Source organism: Odocoileus virginianus, chromosome 34 (assembly GCF_023699985.2).
Source record: "Odocoileus virginianus isolate 20LAN1187 ecotype Illinois chromosome 34, Ovbor_1.2, whole genome shotgun sequence".
NCBI classification, from domain to species: Eukaryota; Metazoa; Chordata; class Mammalia; order Artiodactyla; family Cervidae; genus Odocoileus; species Odocoileus virginianus.
The window spans coordinates 12736094-12763074 of record NC_069707.1 but is presented as its reverse complement, the minus strand read 5'-3'; the positions used below and the strand labels follow the sequence as shown (position 1 = coordinate 12763074).

Genomic DNA, 26981 nt, shown 5'->3' with positions numbered 1-26981 from the left:
TATAGTCTGTGGGAACTTGAATAGAAATTATATCCTACTGCTGTGTGAAATTCATATAAATCTTAATTATGTTCAATTGGCTCATGGTGGTTTTCAGGTCTACTATATCCTTCTGCTTTTCTATATATTCATTCTATTAATTTTTGAGAGTTGGATATTAAAATTCCAACTGAAAATCTTAATTTATCTGCTTAAAAAAATAATTGTAATATATAGTAGAACTGTATGCAAGTTTGTTCTGTATTTTCCAAGTCTCTTGTAAATGTGTTATCATACTTTCATGATTTAGAAAAAAAAAATGCAAGTACAAAAATAAGGTGCCTGGTAAAGATTCCCTCAAAAAAACAGTCTGATTCATTCCATATGACATATACAGAGGTACAAAAATGAACCAAGATCATCTAAGAAAAACACAGCCAAGTCCTTCTGTTTGGAGTGTGTCCTCCCACTAATTTGTTTAGATAGTTTTATTGAGGTATAATTTACATAACATAAAGTTGGCCCATTTTAATTGTACAAGTTAACAACCTTTGTGAAGCTTTCAGAGCTGTGAAACCATCACAGAACCCATTCTAGAACATTTCCATTACCCCAGAAAGATGCCCTGTGTAAGTCTATAACTAATCTCTACTTTCACTCCCAACCCTAGGAATCTCTGACATGCTTTCTGTCTCTATAGACTTGTCTTTACTGAATATTGCATGAATTGGAGACACACAATGTCTTTTGCATTGGACTTCTTAGCATAATACTTTTGAGATGAATTTAGGTTGTAGCATGAATCGATGATTTTGTCTTTTTTTTTCTCTTCTGGCTGAGATTATTGAGATATTGTTGTATTCCATTACAAGGATATACCAGATTTTGTTTACTTGTCCATTGGCTTATGGCTGTTTGGGATTGCTTTCATTTCTTGTAATTATGAAAAATGTTGCTACTACAAACAAATATTTGATTTGTTTATATTTTTCTTGGGTAGATATTCAGAATGGAATTATCAGATTTCATGATAAGTTTAACTGTTTAAGAAACTGTAAAGCTATTTTCCAAGTGGCTGTAACATTTTACAGTTAACATCCTCCTAACAAAGTGTGAGGGTCCTAGTTGCTACATGCCTTTGTCAACTTTTGTTATTATCTGCAGTTTTTGCTATACCGAATAGTATAGTTTTTTACTATACTGTGATTAATAACAGTATACTGTTATTATATTGCAGTTCTTAGTGGGTAAGAAGTGACTTCTCATTTATTTTCCAAATGTAACTATACTGCACTGATAAAGGGCTATTACTATTAAGGTGGTGCAAGAAATATCCAAAGAATATAAATTCAGTAAGAGTTGCTCTGTCCCTGCCTTTACTCAAGAGGAGAGATCTTACTGTGATTGTCCTTTTCTTTTGAAACTTATATAGCTTAGACCTGTTACTTGCAATTATCACTGGAGAATACCAAATGCATTACTATTGCTCTTCAAATTACTGTCACATGTATTTATCTCTCCAGTGGCAGGCATAATGCTATTTTTCTGTAAAATTGCACATGTTTACTAAAAGAAACTGTAACCAAAGTCGAGTGGATAAAATACGAGCAGAAATTATAGCAAATGGATGTAAATTAGAAATATATACTGTATTTAGAAAAATGATCAAAGATTTTATTGTATACTGCAAAACACTGTAAACATAATAATTTGACTGACTAGTTGACCTATGGATTAAACTTAAATGTATAGCAGGAATATCTTCCCATTTACAAAAACTACCATGCACAATAAATGGGAAAGTGGGAAGTGAGAAAAACATGGGAAGCAGAAAAAGTATGCAAAAAGGAAAGATAGAAAAGAGATAAGAGGATTATATTGTGTGACTTATAAATGGTATAAACAGGCACTTAAGTATCTAATTCCATACAATTCATGCTGCAAAGCACTATCAAGGTGATTAGTTTTGGTAGTAAGGGAGAGGTATCTCAGGAATGACCTTTCCTGGGGTACAAGGAATACTTAGTTGCTCAGTCATGTCTGACTCTTTGTAACCCCATGGACTGTAGCCTGCATGGGGATTCTCCAGGCAAGAATAGTGGAGTTGGTTGCCATGCTATCCTCTAGGAGATCTTCCCAACCCAGGTAGCAAATCCATGTCTCCCGCATTGCAGGTGAATTCTTTACCATCCAAGCCACCAGGGAAGCCCAAGAATACTAGAGTGGGTAGCCTATCCCTTCTCCAAGGGATCTTCCCAACCCAGAAATCAAACTGGGGTCTCCTGCACTGCAGGCAGATTCTTTACCAGCTGAGCTACCAGGGAAGCCCCATAAGGAGCTGTTCAGTTCAGTTCAGTTCAATTCAGTTGCTCAGTCGTGTCCAACTCTTTGCAACCCCATGGACTGCAGCACACCAGGCCTCCCTGTCCATCACCAACTCCTGGAGTTTACTCAAACTCATGTCCATTGAGTCAATAATGCCATCCAACCATCTCATCCTCTGTCATCCCCTTCTCCTCCTGCCTTCCATCTTTCCTGGCATCAGGGTCTTTTCCAATGAGTCAGTCCTTTGCAGCAGGTGGCCAAAGTGTTGGAGCTTCAGCTTCAGCATCAGGCCTTCCAATGAATATTCAGGACTGATTTCCTTTAGGATGGCCTGGTTGGATCTCCGTGCAGTCCAAGGGACTCTCAAGAGTCTTCTCCAACACCATAGTTCAAAAGCATCAATTCTTCAGTGCTCAGCTTTCTTTATAGTCCAACTCTCACATCCATACATGACTACTGGAAAAACTATAGCTTTGACTAGACAGACCTTTGTTGGCAAAGTAATGTCTCTGCTTTTTAATATGATGTCTAGGTTGGTCATAGCTTTTCTTCTAAGGAGCTGTAGGCAGCTATAACTCAGAAGTTCCTGGGCAGTGATTCAACTTGTCCCCTGGTGGGATGATGTCATCTTAATGATGCTCACTCCAGAGCAAGAACCAGGAAAGGGAAGTATTGATATTTGTAACAATACCTTAAATACATTAAAGGAACTCAGCCCTGAATACTCATTGGAAGGACTGATGCTGAAGCTGAAGCTCCAATATTTTGGTTACATGATGCGAACAGCTGACTCATTGGAAAAGACCCTGATGCTGAGAAAGATTAAGGGCAGAAGAGGAAGTCAGAGGATGAGATGACTGGATGGCATCACGGATGCAATGGACATGAACTTGGACAAACTCTGGAAGACAGTGAGGGACAGGGAAGTCTGGTGTGCTGCAGTTCATGGAGTCACAGAGTCAGACACGACCGGGAGACCAAACACCACCACCATCTTAATCCAACTATGTATTCTCCAGGTATATTCAGCAATGTCTACAGGCATTTTTGGTCGTCACAACATCCTGCAATTCACAGGGCAGCCCCTGACAACAAAGAATTATCTGGTCCAAGTCAGGAGTTCAGAGGTTGAGAACTACTGCCTCCAGTGGAAACACACAGATAACTACTATAAACTCTACCTGAGTGGCAATTTATGGCCCCAAATCAAAGCTCTGCAGAACACAAAGAATTGACCTTTTACCGAAATTGCTGGCAGTCTCACTTGCAACTGTGTGTACTTTTTGGATTTCTAGGCCAATGTTTTTCTTCATGATCACATTCCTCTCAGTAACATTTCTGTAGCCTGCTGAGTGAAATTGCTAACATAATCTAATCTTAACAATGGGTGGGAAAATGGGAGTGTTTGCGTATGTGTGGGAGGTCTCTTCCTGCCAATCTTTGGCACACCTGACATACTAAAACTATCTGAAAAAAATTAAAATTCATAAATGATCCAAGAGATGTTTCAGATGCATGCCTGCTAAGTTGCCTCAGTCGTGTTCGACTCTGCAACCCTGTGGATTGTCACCCGCCAGGCTCCTCTGTCCATGGGATTCTCCAGGCAAGAATACTGGAGTGGGTTGCCATGCCCTCTTCCAGGGGATCTTCCCAACCCAGGAATCGAACACGCATCCCTTATGTCTCCTGCATTGGTGGTGGCGGTGGGGGGTTCTTTATCACTAGAAATGCCTGGGAAGCTTGATGTTTTAGATAAGTGTTTCCAAATCCTTCCGTCTTGCCTTTCTTAAAAATTGCTTTAGAAAGAGTCAAACAAATTCCATTTGCACTTTATCTCTTATGTCTTCTGTGTTACTTATTTAAAACTTAAAGCAAATACAATAACATGTCTTAAAATCCAGCTTTCAGAAAGGAAGAGGAAAAATAAAAGATACTAAAAGCATAAACTGGATAAGCAATTCCTACAAAATGGCCCAAATAGACTTTAAAAATTCCTCTACTTGGAATAATTCTATTCATAGTAACTCACAACACAATTTCATGATCACTGTGAACTCCAAAGTTCTTTTACACTTTTTGTTTATTCTATTTTGCAAGTCAAAGAAAAGGCCTTCTTTCCATTAGGCAAATTAACTCTTCTGACTTTTAGACTCAGATTCATGTAGGAATGAGTGGGTTAGATACATATTTTCATGGTAGTTTTATTTTTTTGTAATTTCTCATTTTCTCATTGGAAACTTCTGGGAAATGATGTCAAATATACCTCAGATTTGTCTCTTCCTTGAGAAACAAGGAAAGGGAAGCTGGGAAGTTATCCTCTGGTTGTTGTCAGTCATTGGCTAAGGGCTGTCCTGGAAGCATCTTCTCCCCAGCTTGTCCAGCCTTTCCCACAGGCGGAGTCTGATGCTTGCAGCAGACTTCATCAGCAGGTACTGGAAAGTGAGCTTTTGGGTGATCAGGACAGGGCATAAAGCCCCATACTAAAGAATCAAAATGAATGGCTGCCAAGAGAAAATGTGGACACAGGTTAAAGGCACCCATTCTTTTTTTTGTTTGTTTGCAGAGTCAGACATTTTTTTTTTCCTAAACAAAAAATAAATATTACATTGCTTTTAGGAAAGTTAAAAATGTATCCCCTAAGTTGAAAACAAAGGGCTTCCCTGGTGGCTCAGATGGTAAAGAATCCACCTGCATTGCAGGAGACCACGGTTCTATCCCTGAAGTGGGAAGATCCCCTGGAGGAGGGCATGGCAACCCACTCCAGTATTCTTGCCTGGAGAATCCCCTGGACACACAATCCTGGCGGCCTACTGTCCATGGGGTCACAAAGAGTCGGACATGACTGAACGACTAAGCACACACACACATACATAAGTTGAAAAAAGAAAGCAATAATGTAACTGCGCTAAATCAAGAGATATGAGTGTAGGAGAGATGGGAGGTGGTAAAACTATACTTTCCTCATCTTGCCTACCAAGAAGAAAACAGAAGATGACTTACCGTGAAATATAAAGATGTTTATGATTTGCATTTGAGCTTTCTTTAAAGAAGAGTAGGTGGATGTCAGTAGGTGGTTTTATGTTTCCTACCATCACTTGCAGCTCTGCTAAACTCAATCCTTCTTTCTTGTACCTTCATTATATCTTGAGAGGATTCTGCAACTTTCCGGCCACTTTGAGTTACTAAAATCCAATCTAATATAAAGCAGCAATCCCAAACTCAATTTAAACCATAGCTCTTCTTTTCCTACTCCATGTCCATTTTCTAAAACAGATTTGGGCTGCATGCTCAGTTGCTCATCGTGATGGAGGAAAATGGAATCCTCTCGGACCTTCTTCTCTCCATTTTCTCTGTTTAGCTCTTTTTAGAGGAAGACTTGCAAAAGCAGACAGTGTAGTGATGAAGTTCATCTAAGATAGTTAGCTGAATGCTGATGGTGACCACCAGACCTGGCTTGAGTTCACTGTCCTTGCTTCAGCTGACCGCCACTGTGGAAACAGTCCACAAGCGGGTGGTATCAGTGTTTTTCATAAAGCAGTGTCCACCTAATACACAGTTCTCTCTGACAGCGAGACTACATTCACAGATAGCACTATGTCTCCTGTTAGCTATGACAGTGGTTTGTGCCCAGAATCCCTTCTCTGGAAGGGACAAAACCTTACTAGGCTTATCAGTCACCTGAGCTCATACTCCCTCATCAGACCTTTATGCCCCACCCCATGGAGCCACAGAAATTGCACACATCCTGCTTTGTAGCCCTCCCAAAGTTACAGAGAACTGAGATGGTTTGGGGAACTGTTGCTCCCACCTTCTTCCCATAATTCACCACAATCTTATCTCACACTATTATCACAGACTACTTGAATAAGCCTCCCATAGTACAAAATCAGAAGGCCATAAATGGGCACAGTCTCTATGTGTTACATATGTCCCTAAACTCTGGGGGGAAATTGACAAACTTGTCCAAGAACTCACATGCTCCCTTGCACTCCAAGGGCAGGACCAGTGTGGCTGTTTAGAGCATGGAAATCAACAAATATCCAGCCTTGGATTGGGCTGAGGGTGTTCCTTTATTGCCGACATACATATCTGTTACAGATTCTCTTGGAGCTCCTCTCACTTCCTGAGAAAGGAGAAAGTCACTGTAAACACTACTTCTCAATGTCTCTCATGATGACCGATTTAGACCCACCCTCCTCTCTTGTTCTCTCTCTGTATGATCTAAGGGTAAGGGCACTGAATATAGTTAGACCATTTCAGCAGCCCTCTTGTGGAGCTGCAAGAGAAAGGACTTGTCCTTAGTAGTTCTATCTTTGGAATCTGGAGCAGAGTTTTTCAGACTTCACGGTGCATGTATATCACTTGAGGATGTTGTTAAATTACATATCTTGATCCATTAAGTCTGCGATGAGGCATGAGATTCTACATTTCTAACAAGCTTCCAGGTGATGATGATGCAGCTGATTGACAGGCCACACATTACACAGCAGAGATAGACCACTTAATAACTTTTTGACCATGATTGTGCATGCTCTTAGCTATTAATTCTAAGAAAAGATGGGAGAAGGATGTACACAGACAAGGCAGGAAAGGATACTTTTCCACTTAAAATCCTTTTATATTGAGAAATAGAGTATTTCCTCCCATATCAGTAAACACTTGATGAAAGTGAAAGAAGAGAGTGAAAGTAAAAGACGAGAGTGAATAAGTAAGCCTAAAACTCAATATTCAGAAAACTAAGATCATGGCATCTGGTCCCATCACTTCATGGCAAATAGATGGGCAAGCAATGGAAAAAGTGACAGACTTTATTTTGGGGGGGCTCCAAAATGACTGCACATGGTGACTGTAGCCATGACATTAAAAGACACTTGCTCCTTGGAAGGAAAGTTATGACCTACCTAAACAGCATATTGAAAAGCAAAGATATTACTTGGCTAACAAAGGTCCATCTAGTCAAAGCTATGGTTTTTCCAGTAGTCATGTATGGATGTGGAAGTTGGATCATAAAGAAAGCTGAGCATCAAACAATTGATGCTTTTGAACTGTGGTGTAGGAGAAGACTCTTGAGAGTCCCTTGAACTGCAAGGAGATCCAACCAGTCAACCCTGAAGGAAATCAGTCCTGAATATTCATTGGAAGGACTGATGCTGAAGTTGAAACTCCAATACTTTGGCAACCTGATGCGAAGAGCTGACTCATTTGAAAAGACCCTGATGCTGGGAAAGATTGAAGGCAGGATGACAGAAGATGAGATGGTTGGATGGCATCACCAACTCAATGGACATGAGTCTGAGCAAACTCCAGGAGTTGGTGATGGACAGGAAGCCTGGTGTGCTGCAGTCCATGGGGTCATAAAGAGTTGGACATGATTTAGTGGCTGAACAACAACAAGGCAATACAAAAGCTTGAAAATAAAAAGTTTTTAAAGGTTGCTGCACTTATTGGTAGACCCCTGAGTAACTTTTTCTCTTCACTTTTATTTGGAATCTTCAATTCTATTTTTTCAAATGCAAGTGAAGGGACATAAAGAGCAGTTCACTCTGGTGCTGAAAGTAAGTAGTTTAAGCCTTTCTCCCTTAAGATGGATATCTTTGTTTACCAAATATTTGTTAACCAGAAGGAAATTTAAAATACATTAAGCTAGACTCTGGGGGGAGTACTCTATGACTACATCAAACTGCTTTAGCATTCCTCTTTGTTAAAAACAGAACAAGTACAACCTGTCCACATGTCTTTAGAATATAAAAGCGTGAACACTTCTATAGTCTTTCTGCTAAATACAAATTTATTAAACTTTAGAAAAACTTATCTAACGGGTTATTCAACCTGAGAAAATAGAGCTCATATCTCAATTCTCTGAGTGTTTTGATCTGTATTCCTGCGTCATAAGGTTCTTCCCACATTAACCTGTCAAGATTTTCATTCCGAGCTCCTTTCTAAGATGTGACTCCCCTAACACAAGTTCTTTATTTGTTCTACATGCTTTTCTGTCCCTTCCTCCAGAGTCACTATCTTGGATGTGCTGTCGAGGTTGAATAAGGAAGGATTCCTGCTCACGGACTTCATTCCGGTTTCCAATTTCCGTTTGGGATTGGCGTTTCGTTCCCTGTACACTCAGCGCCATCTCTGGTCATGATCTGGAACTGCAAGCCAGAAAAAAAACCCATGTCATTCTTGAGCCCAGCAGTGCTCTCTAATGCGTTCTGGGCTGTATTTTTATCCCCATATCTGCTGGAGAACTTGACAATGGCTTGTTGCCACACTGTCTAATCTTAGACTATCCAAAGCCAAGCTAATTAATTTATAACCTAACAAAGTGCCAATTTTTAACCAAGAACCAATTCAATGAGTTGGAGGGCTAGGCTGCATGAAGTACAAGGTGAAACTTTGAAATATGTTTTGTTTCTATATCCCCAGAAAATATCCTCAATTATTGGGATATTTTATGTATATTCACTTTGCAGGACTTCAGTAAATATGCAGTTATAGAAATAATTGCCTCAATTTTCATTTTGTGTGTTTCAGACATGCATTTTAATTTTGTCTGACATCATGTTCAGTCTTTCTCGACTTCTTTCTCCCCATCTTTATATTTTTCCCCTTTCTCCACAGTCCTCTTCTTTTTTCCTTCCTCTTGTGTGGGTAAACCATGACTAAACATTTGAAAGACAGATACTTCATTTTGATTGCTTTTCTGACTGATTAAAACTTGTTTATCCAAAATATCTTTATCTTCAGGGTCTGACTGTATAAGATAGCTTGATTTCCAAGCTAAGCTGTTATTATTCAATATAATGAATCACTATATATTGCCATTTAAAAAGCTATGAAATTTTAACTAAGCCTTTTATGGTTTCATGTAAAGAAGTGTATCTCCTGAATCCATTTACCCCTATTTCAGGTGGTAAAGGAAAATATTTGGGGGCTAGAAAAGATTGTAAAATTGCTTGATCCATATTATAAAAGTTTATATTTTTGCATTGTTATTTTGGCTGCAAAAAAAGCTAGTCAATTGGATATAGCTATGATATTTAATTTTTCTATAGCTATAAAATGCAAAGTCAGAGCTATGCTAACATAAGTTAAGCTGGTATACAGACATTCCAAATAGTTATTAAATAATTTCTAAGTTAAAATAATCATCAAGGCTGTATATTGTCACCCTGCTTATTTAACTTCTATGCAGAGCCCATCATGAGAAATGCCAGACTGGATGAAGCCACAAGCTGGAATCAAGACTGCCAGTAGAAATATCAATAACCTCAGATATGCAGATGACACCACCGTTATGGCAGAAAGTGAAGAACTAAAGAGCCTCTTGATGAAAGTGAAAGAGGAGAGTGAAAAAGTAGGCTTAAAACTCAACATTCAGAAAACTCAGATCATGGCATCCAGTCCCATCACTTCATGGGAAATAGATGGGGAAACAGTGACAGACTTTATTTTCTTGGGCTCCAAAATCAGTGCAGATGATGAGTGCAGCTATGAAATTAAAAGACGCTTGCTCCTTGGAAGAAAGGCTATGACCAACCTAGTAAGCATATTAAAAAGCAGAGAAATTACTTCACCAACAAAAGTCCATCTAGTCAAGGCTATGGTTTTTCTAGTAGTCATGTATGGATGTGGGAGTTGGACCATAAAGAAAGCTGAGTGCCAATCGATGCTTTTGAACTGTGGTGTTGGAGAAGACTCTTGAGAGTCCCTTGGACTGCAAGGAGATCAAACCAGTCCATCCTAAAGGGAATTGGTCCTGTATACTAACTGGAAGGACTGATGCTGAAGCTGAAGCTCCAATCCTTTGGCCACCTGATGCGAAGAACTGACTTATTGGAAAAGATCTGATGCTGAGAAAGGTTGAAGGCAGGAGGAAAAGGGGATGACAGAGGATGAGAAGGTTTGATGGCATCACCAACTCTATGGACATGAGTTTGAGCAGGCTCTGTGAATTTGGTGATAAACAGGAAAGACTGATGTGCTGCAGTCCATGGGGTCGCAGAGTCAGACATGACTGAGCGACTGAACTGAACTGAGCTTATGGTAGAGATAATGTCTGCACAATCTCTTTTTAAAATTTTAGGAATTTAATTTTTCTTAACACTTTCCTAATTATTAGTGCTTTTCCAGAATTTTTTTTTAATCTAGAGGAATACTGATTATCCATATTATCTATCTGGAATATGGTCTGTCGTTGTCTGTTGAAGAACTTGATGACTATTTCCATGATATAACTGTAGGTTATATTTTATCAGTCAAGGTTCTGACATCTAGATGTGTATTTGAAAGCTTACCCAAGAAAAAAAATTCTCATGTTAAGCAATGGCATAAATTCTAACAAAAATATGCTTGATCGCTATAAAAATGTATTAAAAACAAAAATAAATTGTAGATATGTTTTCATAGCATAAAATGATAAAGATCAAGCCCCTTTCTCTGTACCAGGTTAAGGATCCAGGAAATAAGGAATTTGCAAGAACATGCCCTCTATTTCAATGGTCAGTGAATGAAATTAGAAATTAGCAGAATTCTTGATTTACAAATTTATCTTTTGGCATTTAATTTAAAAATAAATACAAAAAGACTCAGAACTTCAAGATATATTGGCATCTTCATAGCTCCATGCTTAGAACTGGCAGAAAGTTAATGACTGACATCTGTCTAGCCAGTCGGGTTAAAGACATCCACCAGTGAACCGTGAAACCCAAGAGAATCCTGAAGAACTTAAGAAGATGGATGGAAAGGACTAACCTCACCAGATATTAAAATCATCCAATCTATAGAGCACCAACTATTTTAAAACACTGTGTGCTTCATGCATTGTTCAGACAGAACAATGAAAAAAGATAAATACTCTGAAATATATACCTAAATAGAATATGATAAAACAACTATTTTAGATTTGTGGATGTTGCTTTTTTAATATATGATGTTGGGATAGTTGGATAGTATATAAGTAAAAATTTCCATTGCTCACACCAAACAATAGGATAAGCTTCAAATGGATCAGAGATTTAAAGTGAAATCACATGAGTATTAGAAGAAAACTGGATGAATTACTCAATAATTTGCAATGAAAATAACCTACCCATTTAAGATTCAAAGTGTTAGAAAGTGTTACTCATGAGGTTGTGTCCAACTCTTTGCGACCCTATGGACTGTATCCCTCCAGGCTCTTCTGACCATGGGATTCTCCAGGCAAGAATACTGGAGTAGTTTGCCACTTCCTTCTCCAGGGGCTCTTCCCAATCCAGTGATCAAACTTGGATCTCCGGCATTGCAGGCAGTTTCTTCACCGTATGAGCCACCAGTATGAGTTTTAAGATTCAAAATCCAGAGGTAAGAAAAAGTACACAAAAATTTGATCAGATATTTTAAAATTTTTGAAGGGTTAAAAATACCATAAGCAAAGTAATGTTACTAGTTTTCAACTTAAACCATAGAGAAATAATTAATAGCACTTATAGAGTATGAGCTTCTAAAAGAAAAGATGAGTGCAATTGTATGATACTTTGAGTATTCTTTGGCATTGCCTTTCTTTGGGATTGGAATAAAAACTGACCTTTTCCAGTCCTGTGGCCACTGCTGAGTTTTCCAAATTTGCTGACATATTGAGTGCAGCACTTTCACAGCATCATCTTTCAGGGCTTGAAATAGCTCAACTGGAATTCCATCACCTCCGTAACTTTGTTCATAGTGATGCTTCCTAAGACCCACTTGACTTCACATTCCAGGATGTCTGGCTCTAGGTGAGTGATCACACCATCGTGATTATCTGGGTCGTGAAGATCTTTTTCGTACAGTTCTTCTGTGTATTCTTGCCACCTCTTCTTAATATCTTCTGCTTCTGTTAGTTCCATACCATTTCTGTCTTTAATCAAACCCAACTTTGCATGAAATATTCCCTTGATATCTCTAATTTTCTTGAAGAGATCTCTATTCTTTCCCATTCTGTTGTTTTCCTCTATTTCTTTGCGTTGATAGCTGAGGAAGGCTTTCTTATCTCTCCTTGCTATTCTTAGGAACTCTGCATTCAAATGGGAATATCTTTCCTTTTCTCCTTTGCTTTCCACTTCTCTTCTTTTCACAGCTATTTGTAAGGCCTCCTCAGACAACCATTTTGTTTTTTGCATTTCTTTTGTATGGAGATGGTCTTGATCCCTGTCTCCTGTACAGTGTCACGAACCTCCATCCATAGCTCATCAGGCTCTCTGTCTATCAGATCTAGTTCCTTAAATCTATTTCTCACTTCCACTATATAATCATAAGGGATTTGATTTAGGTCATACCTGATGCTGAAACTGAAACTCCAATACTTTGGCCACCTCATGCGAAGAGTTGACTCATTGGAAAAGACCCTGATGCTGGGAGAGATTGGGGGCAGGAGGAGAAGGGGATGACAGAGGATGAGATGGCTGGATGGCATTACCGACTCAATGGACATGAGTTTGGGTAAACTCCAGGAATTGGTGATGGACAGGGAGATCTGGCGTGCTGTGATTCACGGGGTCACAAAGAGTCAGACACGACTGAGCAGCTGAACTGAACTGAACCGAAAAGAAAAGATGAACAATAAGCCTATAAAATGAAAATTTTATAGAAATTAGCAGTCAGTTCACAAAAATAAGAAATTCAAATGGCTTCACCCATGTGAATAAGTATTCAGTCTTGCTCAGAATAAGAAAATATGCAAGTTAAAACTACACCAAAAGAGTATATTATTCCTTTGGTTCAAAATCAAAATACATACTCAGTTATAGCAAGACTGTAGAAAAAGAGGCACTTTCATTTCTCTTCAGAGAGAATGCAACATGGAACAATCTCTATAGAAAATAATGGGGAAATATCTGGCAAAATTACATAGCAATTATCTTTTGACCCAGCAATATCTCACTTGCTCACTTTCTTGAATCTGCCTTACAGACAGATATACTGCAAAAACAAAAAAAGTTTTCTGTATTAGATGATGCATTGAAGGAGTATCTGTACAGAAATCTAGATGTACATCACTGGGGATCTGATTGACTTACAGGATACTGCCACTCAATGGATTACCATGAAGCTATAAAAATTAATGTGAAATATACATTCTGGGAATAGATTTCAGGGAAACACTTTTCGATGGGAAAAGCCAGGGGAAAAAAAGTTGGTATAATATGGTACAATTTATCTTAAAAAAAAAAACTAGGGTAACTATATATGCATGTGCATGTTTAATAGTAAAAACTGAAAGAAAATGAACACATAGTGGTGGACAATAGATTTTTTAAATATATTTTGCTTTGATTATTAAATTGTGAAAACATTTTATAATTTTAAAAATTGAAATTCTCAAAATATCTTAAGGAAACTTAAGAAAATGAAATAAATAAACCCTAACTATCTGTGCAGTTGGTGGTGATATATTCACACAGAAAGAAACTGAACCAAGAGGATGGGGAACACAAGTAAATCCATGGCTGATTCATGTCAATGTATGGCAAAAACCACTACAATATTGTAAAATAATTAGCCTCCAACTAGTAAAAATAATTGGGAAAAAAAAATATATTAGGAATTTACCATCAATCCATGTATCTTAAGGACAAAAATAAAAGAACTAGGAAAATAAGCTATTTCAAGAAATCACATTGTTTGTAGCAGTATTTATATCGTAATTCTAATACAATTGCATCTATCTTATGAGATAAATAAATAGAAGTTATTCTAACACAGTCATATCCTTTAGAAACAGGATTGTCAGTGCGGGAGTAATAAGATACAGAGAGAAGATGAAGAAGCTAAGTACAATCTCTGTGGTCATAAATTTGATTTGGGAGTGTAAATATGGCAAATGATATTCCTTATCTTTTATTTGGAGAAATAAAATAGCTCATTAAGCAGCTCTAGGCAGGAAATGAATGAAGCTGAGCCTGAAACATTTTGTTATACCAGATATAAAGAAGAGAAAAGACTTGTATGTTAATCAAAAGAGCTCATAACCCAACTTGAGGAAATGCCCATTGACCAATGTGAACATCAATAAGAAAAATAACGAAAGTAGATTGAAAAGCATGAACTATGTGTCCAGTCATTAGTTCATAAAGATTCCAAACAAAAAGGTTTTTAAATTGTTGGTCAATTATTGCGTTGTGTTTAGTCGCTCAGTCATGTCTGAATCTTTGCGACCCCATGGCTGTAGCCCAACTAACTCCTGAGTCCATATATTTTTCAAGCAAGAGTGCTGGAGTGGGTTGCCATTTCCTTCTCCAGGGGATCTTCCTGACTCAGGGATCAAACCTGTGTCTCCTGCACTGCAGGGGGATTCTTTAATCACTGAGCCTTCAGGGAAGCTCAATTATTTTTTGAAAAATGGTAAATAATTGAAACTGTCATAAAGGTACATAAGCTGTATCTCACTGATAGCCAAATTGTAAATGAAGAGATACTTCTGTTTATCAAAGTAATCTATTAAATAAGGAAACATTGATAAAGTTGTGATAGCACCATTTGGCAGCCCCTAATGGATTAATGAATCAAGATTGTAAACAGGTCCTTGCATCATAAAAGAGGTAACCAAACAGTAAGTGCTCTGATGGAATAAAAATCATACAACTTCTGAAGCAGTCTTGTCAAAAAATTTGAACTTGAATAGGATTAAGTTCCTAGATCCAACTATCAATACAGACAAAAGAGATTTCAGAACATTGGAGAACACTGATATAATCACCAAAATCCTGACAGTTGGAAACTTGCCTGGATAAATAGTATAATTGCTTCCACAAATAAGTTGTAAGAGGAAAAAAGTTGGAGAGACAATCTGTAGATAATTGATACATAAAACATTTGCACTGTTTGACTCTTATTTCAGTCCAGATCCAAACAGCAAACCACAGAACATATAAAAATTAGAAATTTTCTAAAACTGAAAACACATGCAAAGTTGGAAACTGAACTCTTACTGGATATTTTGTAATATCAAAGAATTATTAGTAGCTATTCTAGATGATTAAGTAGTGACCTGGTTGAAAAGAGTTATCTTTAAGAATTGTATACTGAAACGTTTATAGAAGACACAATAAGACTAATGAAATTGCTTCAAAATAATGAAGGAAGGATAAAGTATATCTGAAAAATATTGGCCACAAATTAAGAGTTGAACACGAGTAATTGTTACATGGAATTTCATTGTACTCTTCTGTCCAGTTTTATGTATGTTTACAATTCTCCCCTAAAAAAAATGTTAGAACAATATGACTGGTGCACTGGAAGTACAAATGAAAGAAATTAGAGATTAAGAAGAGGATTCTCAGCTAGAATAACTATCGGTAGAGGTGTAAGCAAGTACCGTTCAGGAAACAGACTTCATCTGTAAGAATGCTTAGAATTTAAAAAGCAGAGGAAATATAAGGTTGGAGGTTGGAATGGTAGGCAGAAGTCGGGTACGTTCTATCGTATGTACTGTATTATGAGGGCATATTGAAAGTGAAGTCGCTCAGTCTTTCTTTGCGACCCCATAGACTGTAGCCTACCAGGCTTCTCCATCCATGGGATTTTCCTGGCAAGGGTACTGGAGTGGGTTGCTATTTCCTTCTCTAGGGGACCTTCCCGACCTAGGAATCGAACCCGGGTTTCCTGCATTGCAAGCAGACACTCTGAGCCACCAGAGAAGCCCTCTGAGGGGCATAAGGGACCTTTAAAAATTTTTAAGCAGGATAGAGCATCCCTGGAATTGGATTTAGAAACTGCAGGTAGCACCTGTGACAAGTGATGAAGGGAGAGCAGACAGCAGCAGAGCAGGTTGTTAGGGGACTTCAGGAGAAAACATGTTTTAATGGAGGTAAAATTGACAGGACTTAGTCACTGTATATGAGATCAGAAATAAAGAAAATGTCTACGGTGAGTCCTAGAGATTTGGTTTTGTGACCTGTAATGGATGGGGACATCATTAAAATAAAATAGAACTAGTTTTTCAGAGTTTTGGAGACTTCCAGTGTATCTTGAGCTAATGAGTTGCCTGGGTATTACAAAGTAGGAGCTGCAAATCACAGCTAAGAGGCAATTCTGACACAAGTGCCCACTGAATCTGAAAACTGACAGGTACATAACACGGTTCTTTGAATCATGCAAATGATCCTCTACATGATGGTAAATAGACATGTTCTGAGCTACAGTCTGGCAATTTTCACAGTGCAGCTAAAGAATATTTGCTTCCCTAGAGAGGCAGATGAAGGGAACGGACTTGTGGGCACAGCAAGGGAAGAAGAGGGGAGAGGAATTTAGAGATTTGCACTGACATATATACACTTCCATGTGTAAAGTAGAGAGCTAGCAGGAAGCTGCTGTGTAACACAGGAAACTCAGCTCGGTGCTATGTGATGACCTAGCGGAGTGAGATGTGGTCCGAGGGAGGGAGACTCAACAGGGAGCAGATATATGTATACTTAGAGCTGATTCACATTGCCCTATAGCAGAAATCAACAACACTGTAAAGCAATTATCTTCCAATTAAAACTAAATTTAAAAAAAAGAATATTTGCTTCCCAATCATCCAGCAAAGACATTAAAAAAAAAGTTTAGGTTCTTTTGCATTAAAAAAAATTTTCACCCATTTACTGTAATTTTCTGAGTTGGTCTCTGTAAAAGTTAGGTTTTAAATAGCTGTCTCCTGGTCTGTTCCTTTGAGATTAATATGAAAGTATATTTTAAATATTAAAATTATGATTCTGGAAATTACAAGAGATAAGTGAGGTAGTAAAGCAGCATAAGTTTCTGAAAAAGTCTATAGTAATGGGGTTGATTCCCCAGGGCATTCTCTAACATTGATGGCCCCAGAAACCAGCAAAGAGAAAATCCAGAGGAGGACATATCTGGAAGGTACAGTCAGGTATAAAGTGTGATGTTTTGATGTTTGATGTTTTGATGATTTGAACAGATGTTCATTTGCAGTGGTGTTAGGAAATGGTGGTAACTAAGAGAACTTAGCTAACATTTGCTTCTGTCATTGGTCACCATGGAAGGTCTTCAAGTTCAAGAAGCTCATTTGCCTCAACTCATTAAAGTCAAGGAGGCAGAGAGCTGTCACTCTTGTTAGGAAGTTTCCAACCAAGGTGTCAGCTTGTGCAAAACCACAGTGCTCATGACAGCAAGCCTGGGAGCTGTGAGGCCTACCAGGCCACAGAGTCAGCTGCATCCATTCCCTGAGGGTCAGTGCAGGTCAAAGTTATGGATTAATCTGAAGCTTTAGTTTAGTGAACTGATTGATATTCTTTTTTTCCTTAGAGTCATATGTAATATAAACACTGCAATAAGCTCCGATTTCTCTCCATTGGTATCTATCAGGTGGAAGAGAATTTTTGCAGACAGCAAAAAGTATTTGACACCTTCTCTGGTTCCCTGTTTCAGACACTACAAAGAACAGAAAATATCCTTGATTAAATGACACAATGCATATCAAAGACATTTACAAACCTTCACAACTCATGACCAGATACCTAAAATGACTCATGCTCCTAGTTATTTTACCCTTAATTAAGATATCTTAAAAGTCATAAACGTCTTAGTGGGAAGATCTCAAAGCTTCCTTTTTCTTACAGTTTATGTATAAAGTATCTTTCTCCCACTCTTTTTGAGGTGTTGACTTTAGTAAGTGATTAATCCTAAGGGGATTCTTTGCTTTATAATTATGCTTGATGAGAATTTGACATAAGAATCTTTGAAAATACAGTCCAACATCTAGGATGGAGGAAGTATTATATTTCCTTTGGAAAAGAAAAAATACAGCAAAAAGTGTTAGCTATGCACTAAACATGTTCACCACTCCCCTCCTGGATATTGATTTCCTTCAGAATAAGGATTTGATCTACTCTAGATGTAACTTGTGATCCAGGAATTCGATAATACTGCTTTAAAAGTCCCTTAATTAATGTTAATTTCATTACCTTTTACATCATGATTCAAAGTTACACAAAAATATTCTCTACTAAAAACTGTTAACTATAGACACATGCACATAGACAAACACACCACTTATACAAAGTGATATGAAATTATGATAAATATATTTGGTTATTTTCATTTCATACAAATAAAAATTTATTTAAACAGGTAAACCAAACAATTGAAGCACTTACCCAGAAAGCTTAAAGCAGAAAAAACTATTCTGTTCACTAAAATAAGAGAGATACAATTATGTTTTTCAAGCTTTAATAAAACCCTAAGTCATTTTCTGAATTTTCTCCTTTTACAGAGGGATGTTTCAAAATATTTTACACTGATAAGATTCTAAGAATTGTTAAGAACAAAGACTGCATATTAAAGTATGGCTGAATATTATCTTCCAAACTTACCAAAAGATGTCCAAGTAGTACTGGTTATCTGAGAGATGGCATTTTTGTCTTGCAATCAGGATAATAGCATCTATTACAATGTGTTAAGTAATATTCTGGATTCTATGATGAAAGGGAATAAAGTTGGATTTCTGTAACTTTATATTTTTTGACATATTTATCTGTGAATTTTCCACTATCCTTTCCAAACCTGTAAAAGCATAAATGCTATAGATACTAGAGATTTCATGGTTCATTTTGCTCTTGTTTAAGGGTTTAAGCTCTGCATGTCAGCTACGTACACAGCAGCTGTTGCTAGGATGTTTCTGTTTCCATAGCAATAGATGAACTCTTCAGACGCATCTAGAATTCCTCCTCTTCTTTGCTATCCCTCTTTCCCTTGTCATATGTAAATCAGTGTCCAGATCTTTGACTGAAACAGAATCATTTGAAGTGGTAATATCCTACATATAATACCTGCGTATGTGGAACACGGTATAATACAGTATTAACATTCCCTGCTTTAAGCTTGCTTGCTTTTCCCAAGCTGTTTAGATGGGGAAAATTCCTATGATGTGGAAATTAACCCTGTGCCAAACTAGTGAAAATAAGAAACACTTTCTGCTAACACACTTTTCAGGAACAGCAATTATTAGGAGAAAACAGCCAGATGCAAATTGACTCCTTTCTTCTTCAAAGAAAAAAATGTAACATGGAACCAAGAATGTATTACAAAAGTAACAAGCATTATCCCCCCGCATGGATTTGAGCCGGTTCATTTTCTACTCTCTCAAATTGCACATAGCCGTTGAGGTCAACCCTTTAGAGGGTTTCCAAAGTTCTCAAGTTCTTGGCATGTGGTGTTACCATAGTTTCTCTGGCTGTTCAGAGGACTGTCATGTGATAACTCTTGCTGGATCTAAAATTGTCACTACAGGTCCTACTTTCTGATGTGTTGTTCAGGAGCTCCAAAAATCAGCAGATGCAATACTTCAGTCAACCAATTTATTCAGACAGGTTCCTGAGTAAATAAGCAGTAGAGTTATCACTAGAGACCTTTCATTAGGCGTTACAGGTTTGCCAAGTGCTTAACAGACTGAGAACTTTGCAATGTCTGAGAGAAATGGAAATAGTCAAAAAGATAGGAGAGATAGAAATTCCTGCAAATAATATTTGGATGGACTCAGGAACAAACCCTTGTTCTGGGAATGTAGACTTGATGCCCGGTTCTTTACATAACTTCATGCATTCAGAGGGTGAAAAATATTACTTTTTCTTTCATGTCGCTGTTTAGACACAGGCTGTCTCTTCTATGCAAGAAGCATTACTGCTTCTCTACCCATCTGTCCCCCTCGAGGGGAACACAATATTCTTAACCAAACTGCATACTTGTGCACCAATGTCTAAGACAAAAGAACATATACTAAGTCAAAGTCAATGACAATTATTTATTTCATTATATTTTCCAATGAAAATACACTGACTTTTGTAATAAGACAAATATCTCTGGCATCACTATTACCTAAAGAGAAAAGAAATAGTAACTAAGCAATTATCTTCCTAATGTGTTATCTTTTATAAAATCCATTTAGAGATCAAAATGATGCTGTATCCCCTCTGTGTAAATATCTTAGGAAAGAAGATGGAAATTTGAAGCAATATATTATGTGATGTAACGTCTTCAATGTTACTTTTGTAAAAGGAAGTAAAAATCAGGTTGTATTTAAAAAAAAGAAACTACTTAACTGCCTAATTTATAGTTGCTGTTGAGTAATTTCCCCAAATTGGTTTTAGGCATATTAGAAATAGCATCCTCTTCCAACTGTGGATTTGAAGTCTTTTAGTTGAAGTATAGTTGCTATACAATATTATGCAAGTTTTTGCTGTTGTTCGGTCGCTGTCATGTCTGACTCTTTGCAACCTCATGGACTGTAGCACACCAGACTCCTCTGTCCTCCACAATCTCCTAGAGTTTGCTTAAACTCATGTCCATTGAGTCAGTGATGCTATCTAACCATCTCATCCTCTGTTGTCCCCTTCACCTTTCACCTTCAGTCTTTCCTAGCATCAGGGTCTTTTCCAATGGGTCTGCTTTTCACAGCAGGTGGCCAAAGTATTGGAGCTTCAGTTTCACATCAGTCCTTCCAGTGAATATTCAGGTTTGCTGTCGTTTAGAATTGACTGGTTTGATCTCCTTGCAGTCCAAGGAACTGTCAAGTCTTCTCCAGCCCCACAATTCAAAAGCATCAGTCCTTCGGCACTCAGCCTTCTTTATGACGGTTCACAATTTTTCAATGTTATACCCCATTTGCAGTCATTATAAAATATTGGCTGTATTCCCCATGTTTGACTTTTGTGATGCTAATGGAGGAGAACTAGGAAGTGTCTCCTCAGAATGATAATGAGCTACAACTCTTAAAAACAGCTGGCGATTGTTTTTGCCAGCTTTTCAGCATCATGATGATGTCATGTGCCGTGTCCATTTCTCTTCTGTCCTCATTGTGAGAAAATAGCAGAAGATAATTTTCAACACTGACGGCATTCCTCACTAAGAAATCTATTAGGAAAAAAATGATCTCAAATAAATGTCCACTTCAATAAATGCTACTGATTATTTTCCTTTGTATTAGTTTTTATGCTAAATATAGAATCAGTGATTTAGAAATTCTGATTTCAGCTTATTTTCCCAAATTTAAGCTTTCATTCATTCATGCTCAATCATTAAGCAAAAAAGTAGATCTACCACTCTTCAGACTTTGGCTGAATACTTAGGCCACAAAATTGAGTCATATATAGTTTCTGCCTTTGAGGAGTTCTATTTAGTTTTTTTTTTTTTTGCAACAGTAATTATTAGTATACTGCAATGTCAAATAATAATTAATGACTATAATGAATATAAGCTTTTCAACTTTGTGTTGTAATATGCTATATATATATAATGAAAAGGAAAAATATGAAAGAATTATATAGGTTATTTAGAATAAGTTTTACAAATCTTAACGTGGTCTTATTTCTTGAAAATTACTCTAATAAAACCATAAGAGTTTTATGCAAAGATATATGTAAAATAGTGACGGTTGGTTAAAATGCTGATGAAATATCCTTAGAGTGGACATAATTCAGCCTTAATGCCATAATACAGAAATGCATTTGGCAACTTATAAATATACTTAGAAAATACATTAAGCAAATGAAAGGTGATTATACCACAATCTACTTTTTAAAATACACCAAAATGATGGTGAAACAGATCACCAGCCCAGGTTGGATGCATGAGACAAGTGCTCAGGCCTGGTGCACTGGGAAGACCCAGAGGGATGGGGTGGAGAGGGAGGTGGGAGGGGGGACCGGGATGGGGAATACATGTAAATCCATGGCTAATTCAATGTATGACAAAAACCACTGCAATGCTGTAAAGTAATTAGCCTCCAACTAATAAAAATAAATGGAAAAAAAATTAAAAAAATAAAATACATCAAAATGATAACTATAGATATCTCTGATGATGGTATTATAAGTAATTTTTTTCATTTTCAATATTTTTATAATGAATACATACAACATTTTAAAATTATATAAAAATAATTGCCTTACACAAGCACCAGATATTCCTGGAATAAGAGCAAGAAGTAAAGACATTACAATGTTTCAACTGATAAATTACAAAAAAAATTGCACCTCAGTCTGATGAGCCGGATACCAAAGAATCCCAAGCTTTCAAATCCACAAAACCATGCCTGAATCCTGAGTAAAGTAAAAATAATAGGGGCATTAATACGAGCTATCCTTTCAAACCAGCTACCATACAATCCTGCAATCCCACTCCTGGGTATATATCCAGAGAAAACCACAATTCGAAAAAATACATGTGCCTCAATGTTCATTGCAGCACTATTTACAATAGCCAACACATGGAAGTAATCTAAATGTCCATTGACAGAGACTGGATAAAAAAGATTTAAGACACACACACACACACACACACACACACACAATGGAATACTACTCAGCCATAAAAAAGAATGAAATAATGTCATTTGTAGCAACATGGATGGACCTAGATATGATCATACTAAGTGAAGTAAGACCCAAAAAGACAAATGTTATATGATATCACTTATATGTGGAATCTAAAAATATTATACAAGTGAGCTTACTTACAAGATAGAAACAATCTCACAGATATAGAAAACAAATTTTCTGAAGAGGAAAGATGGGGGAAAGGGATAAATGAGGAGTTTAGAAGTAATGTATTCACACTACTACATATAAAATAGATAAACAGGACCTACTGTATAGCACAGGGGACTATACTCAATATTTTGTGATAACCTATATGGGAAAAGAATCTGCAAAAGAGTATATATACATGTAAAACTGAATCACTTTGTTATACACCTGAAACTGACAAAATATTGTAAGTCAACTATACTTCAATAATAAATAAAAAATAAATACATATCCATCAAAACCACAATACAAACTTTTTTACTATGAGTTTGATGAGAACCAGCCAACATGGAAGCTACAGGTCAAGGTAAATCATGCACAGAAGTCAAGATGGAGTTGTATGAGTACAGATGTATTTGTAAAGACACTTTCCTATCTTACCTAATAGAAATGAAATTTATGAATGGTCATCCAGTTGAACATCAGAATTGTAAGTCTGTTGGTGATTTGTCTTAAGAAGTACTCCACAAGAACTGTCATTATGAAACACCTTCATTATTGCATTTGAGAATGACATAGATCCCCACTCCAAGACCAGGATTTTCTGCCTTTAAGTCTTTTGTTCTTGCTGATCATTTTGCCAGAAACAATCCTGCTCCAAATTCTGCCTAAAGATAATCTTTCTGTTCTTCAAACTCAAGTCCATTTTGTCCATCTCTGTTATTCTCTGGTGTATGACCAAGCCTGGTATATAGTAAAAGCTAGATAAATATTTGATGAATGAATGAGTAATTGAAATGTTAAATCTCTATGGTTTTCACTTCACTGAAGTGGGCTTGGAATAAAATAAAGTATAAATAAAATATTTATCAAATATGTTGATGAAGAGAAATGACAGAAGTGTGAATCAGTTGAAGAAAATAATTCATATCAAAAAAGCAGTTTTCCACATATATATGGACTTTAGAAAGATGGTAACGATAACCCTATATGCAAAACAGAAAAAGAGACTCAGATGTATGGAACAGACTTGTGGACTCTGGGAGAAGGCGAGGGTGGGATGTTTCAGGAGAACAGCATTGAAACATGTATATTATCTAGGGTGAAACAGATCACCAGCCTTGGTTGGGTGCATGAGACAAGTGCTTGGACCTGGTGCACTGGGAAGACCCAGAGGGATCGGGTGGAGAGGGAGGTGGGAGGGGGAACCGGGATGGGGAGTACATGTAAATCCTTGGCTAATTCATATCAATGTATAACAAAAACTACTGTAATGATGTAAAGTAATTAGCCTCCAACTAATAAAAATTAAAAAAAAAAAAAAGCAGTTTTCAAGGCTGAAATAATTGACAAATGTCTAACACGCTTGAATTTAATTGATGTAATTTTATAGGACTGTATTCATATCCAAATAGAACAACTATTTAAATTCTAGTTTTGAACTGTTTTGACTTAGCAGTAACTTACATGAAACCTGCAATTCAGTTTATTTTTTCCTACATTAAAATAAATATGTTCCAAAAATATGATGAGAATAATCAAAAACCAAATATAATCCTATAATAAATGCATAATTTCCAGACTTGAAGAAGATATATATTTACTGTGTACTGATGAGACTAACCTGAATAATTATATTCCGTCTTTAGAGCACATTTACAAAAGCTACAGCAACCTGAAGGGCAAACATATGGGTGATGGGCCTGGAAACCAAGTCACACAGAATTCTTGGATGAGTTCAGAGTATTCACGCTGGAGAGAAGAGTCAAGAGGACCTGATGGCTTCAGTTATTAAAGGGATTAACATGAAAGAGTGAAGGTCACAGAAATAGAAGTTAGGATCCAAGCTTAAGGGGGAACGTAAATGGTCAGAGTTGGCAAGTGGTAGACTAGGCTGATCCTCCAGTGATTAGGGTTTCCTGAGGCTCAATGTGTCCACATCTGTGATGAAAGACCATGTGGTGAACATTGCAGCCATAAGAGCACGATATAAAAGATTTAAATAAATATTCTTAAAGTGGTTTTCCTTACAAAGCTGAAATTCCAATTTAAGGTCTTAATGGGGAAATTTACAGAGAGCTGCTACAAAGCCTCTATCTTGTTTTGTTTGTTTGCTCAGTCATGTCCGACTCTTTGCAACCCCATGGACTGTAGCCCACCAGGCTCCTCCGTCCATGGGATTGCCCAGGCAAGAATATTGGATTGGGTTGCCATTTCCTTCTCCAATTATATGGATTAGATCTCTCCAAGATCAGGGATCTTTCTTCTTCAAGTTCTCTCTCTTCAAGTTCCCTTCTCATAACAAGAAGACTTGCTATGTGCTCAGCCACTTTGGTCATCTTCGACGCTACACCCAATGAACTGTAACTCACCAGGCTCCTCTGTCTATGGGATTTTCAAACAAAAATACTGGAGTCAGTTGTCATGCCCTCCTCCAAGGGATCCTCCAGCCCCTCCCGGGGACTAAACCCATGTCTCTTACCTCTCCTGCATTGGCAGGTGGGTTCTTTACCACTAGCGCCACATGGGAGGCCCACTCAGAAGAGCTAATATATTAGAAATACTGTTAAGATTTTCTTTGTAGTTTATCTTTGTGCAATAATGTGGTTCAGTTCAGTTCAGTCGGTCACGTCTGACTCTTTGCAACCCCATGGACCACAGCATGCCAGGCCTCCCTGTCCATCATCAACTCTTGGAGTCCGCACAAACTCATATCCCTTGAGTCAGTGATGCCATCCAACCATCTCATCCTCTGTCATCCCCTTCTCCTCCTGCCCTCAATCTTTCCCAGCATCAGGGGCTTTTCAAATGGTCAGCTCTTCCATCAGGTAGCCAAAGTATTAGAGTTTCAGCTTCAGCATCAGTCCTTCCAATGAATATTCAAAACTGATATCCTTTATGATGGACTGGTTGGATATCCTTCCAGTCCAAGGTACCCTCAAGAGTCTTCTCTAACACACCAGTTAAAAGTATCAATTCTCTGGCACTCAGCTTTCTTTATAGTCCAACTCTCACATCCATACATGACTACTGGAAAAACCATAGCCTTGACTAGACAGATCTTTGTTGGCAAAGTAATGTCACTGCTTTTTAATATGCTGTCTAGGTTACTCATAACTTTCCTTCCAACCAGTAAGAGTCTTTTAATTTCATGACTGCAATCACCATCTGCAGTGATTTTGGAGCCCAGAAAAATAAAGTCAGCTACTGTTTCCAATGTTTCCCCATCTATTTCCCATGAAGTGATGGGACCAGATGCCATGATCTGAGTTTTCTGAATGTTGAGCTTTGAGTCAACTTCTTCACTCTCCTCTTTCACCTTCATCAAGAGGTTCTTTAGTTCTTCTTCACTTTCTGCCATAAGGGTGGTGTCATCTGCATATCTGAGGTTATTGATATTTCTCCCAGCAATCTTGATTCCAGGTTGTGCTTCTTCCAGCCCAGCGTTTCTCATGATGTACTCTGCATATAAGTTAAATAAGCAGGGTGACAATATACAGCCTTGACGTACCCCTTTTCCTATTTGGAACCAGTCTTTTGTTTCATGTCCAGTTCTAACTGTTGCTTCCTGACCTGCATACAGGTTTCTCAAGAGGCAGGTCAGGTGATCTGGTATTCCCATCTCTTGAAGAATTTTCCACAGTTTATTGTGATCCACACAGTCAAAGACTTTGGCATAGTCAATAAAGCAGAAATAGATGTTTTTCTGGAACTGTCTTGCTTTTTTGATGATCCAGCGGATGTTGGCAATTTGATCTCTTGTTCCTCTGCCTTTTCTAAGACCACCTTGCACATCTTGAACTTCACAGTTCACATATTGCTGAAGCCTGGCTTGGAGAATTTTGAACATTAATTTACTAGCATGTAAGATGAGTGCAATTGTGCAGTAGTTTGAGCATTCCTTGGCATTGCCCTTCTTTGGGATTGGAATGAAAACTGACATTTTCAGTTCTGTGACCACTGCTGAATATTCCAAATTTGCTGGCATATTGATTGCAGCACTTTCACAGCATCATCTTTCAGGACTTGAAATAGCTCAACTGGAATTCCATCACCTCCACTAGCTTTGTTCATAGTGATACTTCCTATGGCCCACTTGACTTCACATTCCAGGATCTCCTCTATTTCTTTGCATTGATCTCTGAGGAAGGCTTTCTTATCTCTCCTTGCTATTCTTTGGGATATAATGTGGTAGCAAATGAA

The 26981-nt window shown here is 37.6% G+C and overlaps 1 long non-coding RNA gene across 1 annotated transcript; it reads right to left on the bottom strand.

The window, feature by feature from the left end:
* Positions 1-4489: 4489 nt before the first annotated feature.
* Positions 4490-18975, bottom strand: LOC110127454 (uncharacterized). Its single transcript, XR_002310784.2, has 5 exons — positions 18630-18975; positions 8365-8450; positions 6280-6427; positions 5305-5792; positions 4490-4805 (listed from the first exon to the last, which is right to left on the bottom strand). It is a non-coding gene; the product is annotated as an uncharacterized lncRNA (long non-coding RNA).
* Between the last annotated feature and the right edge of the window lie 8006 nt (positions 18976-26981).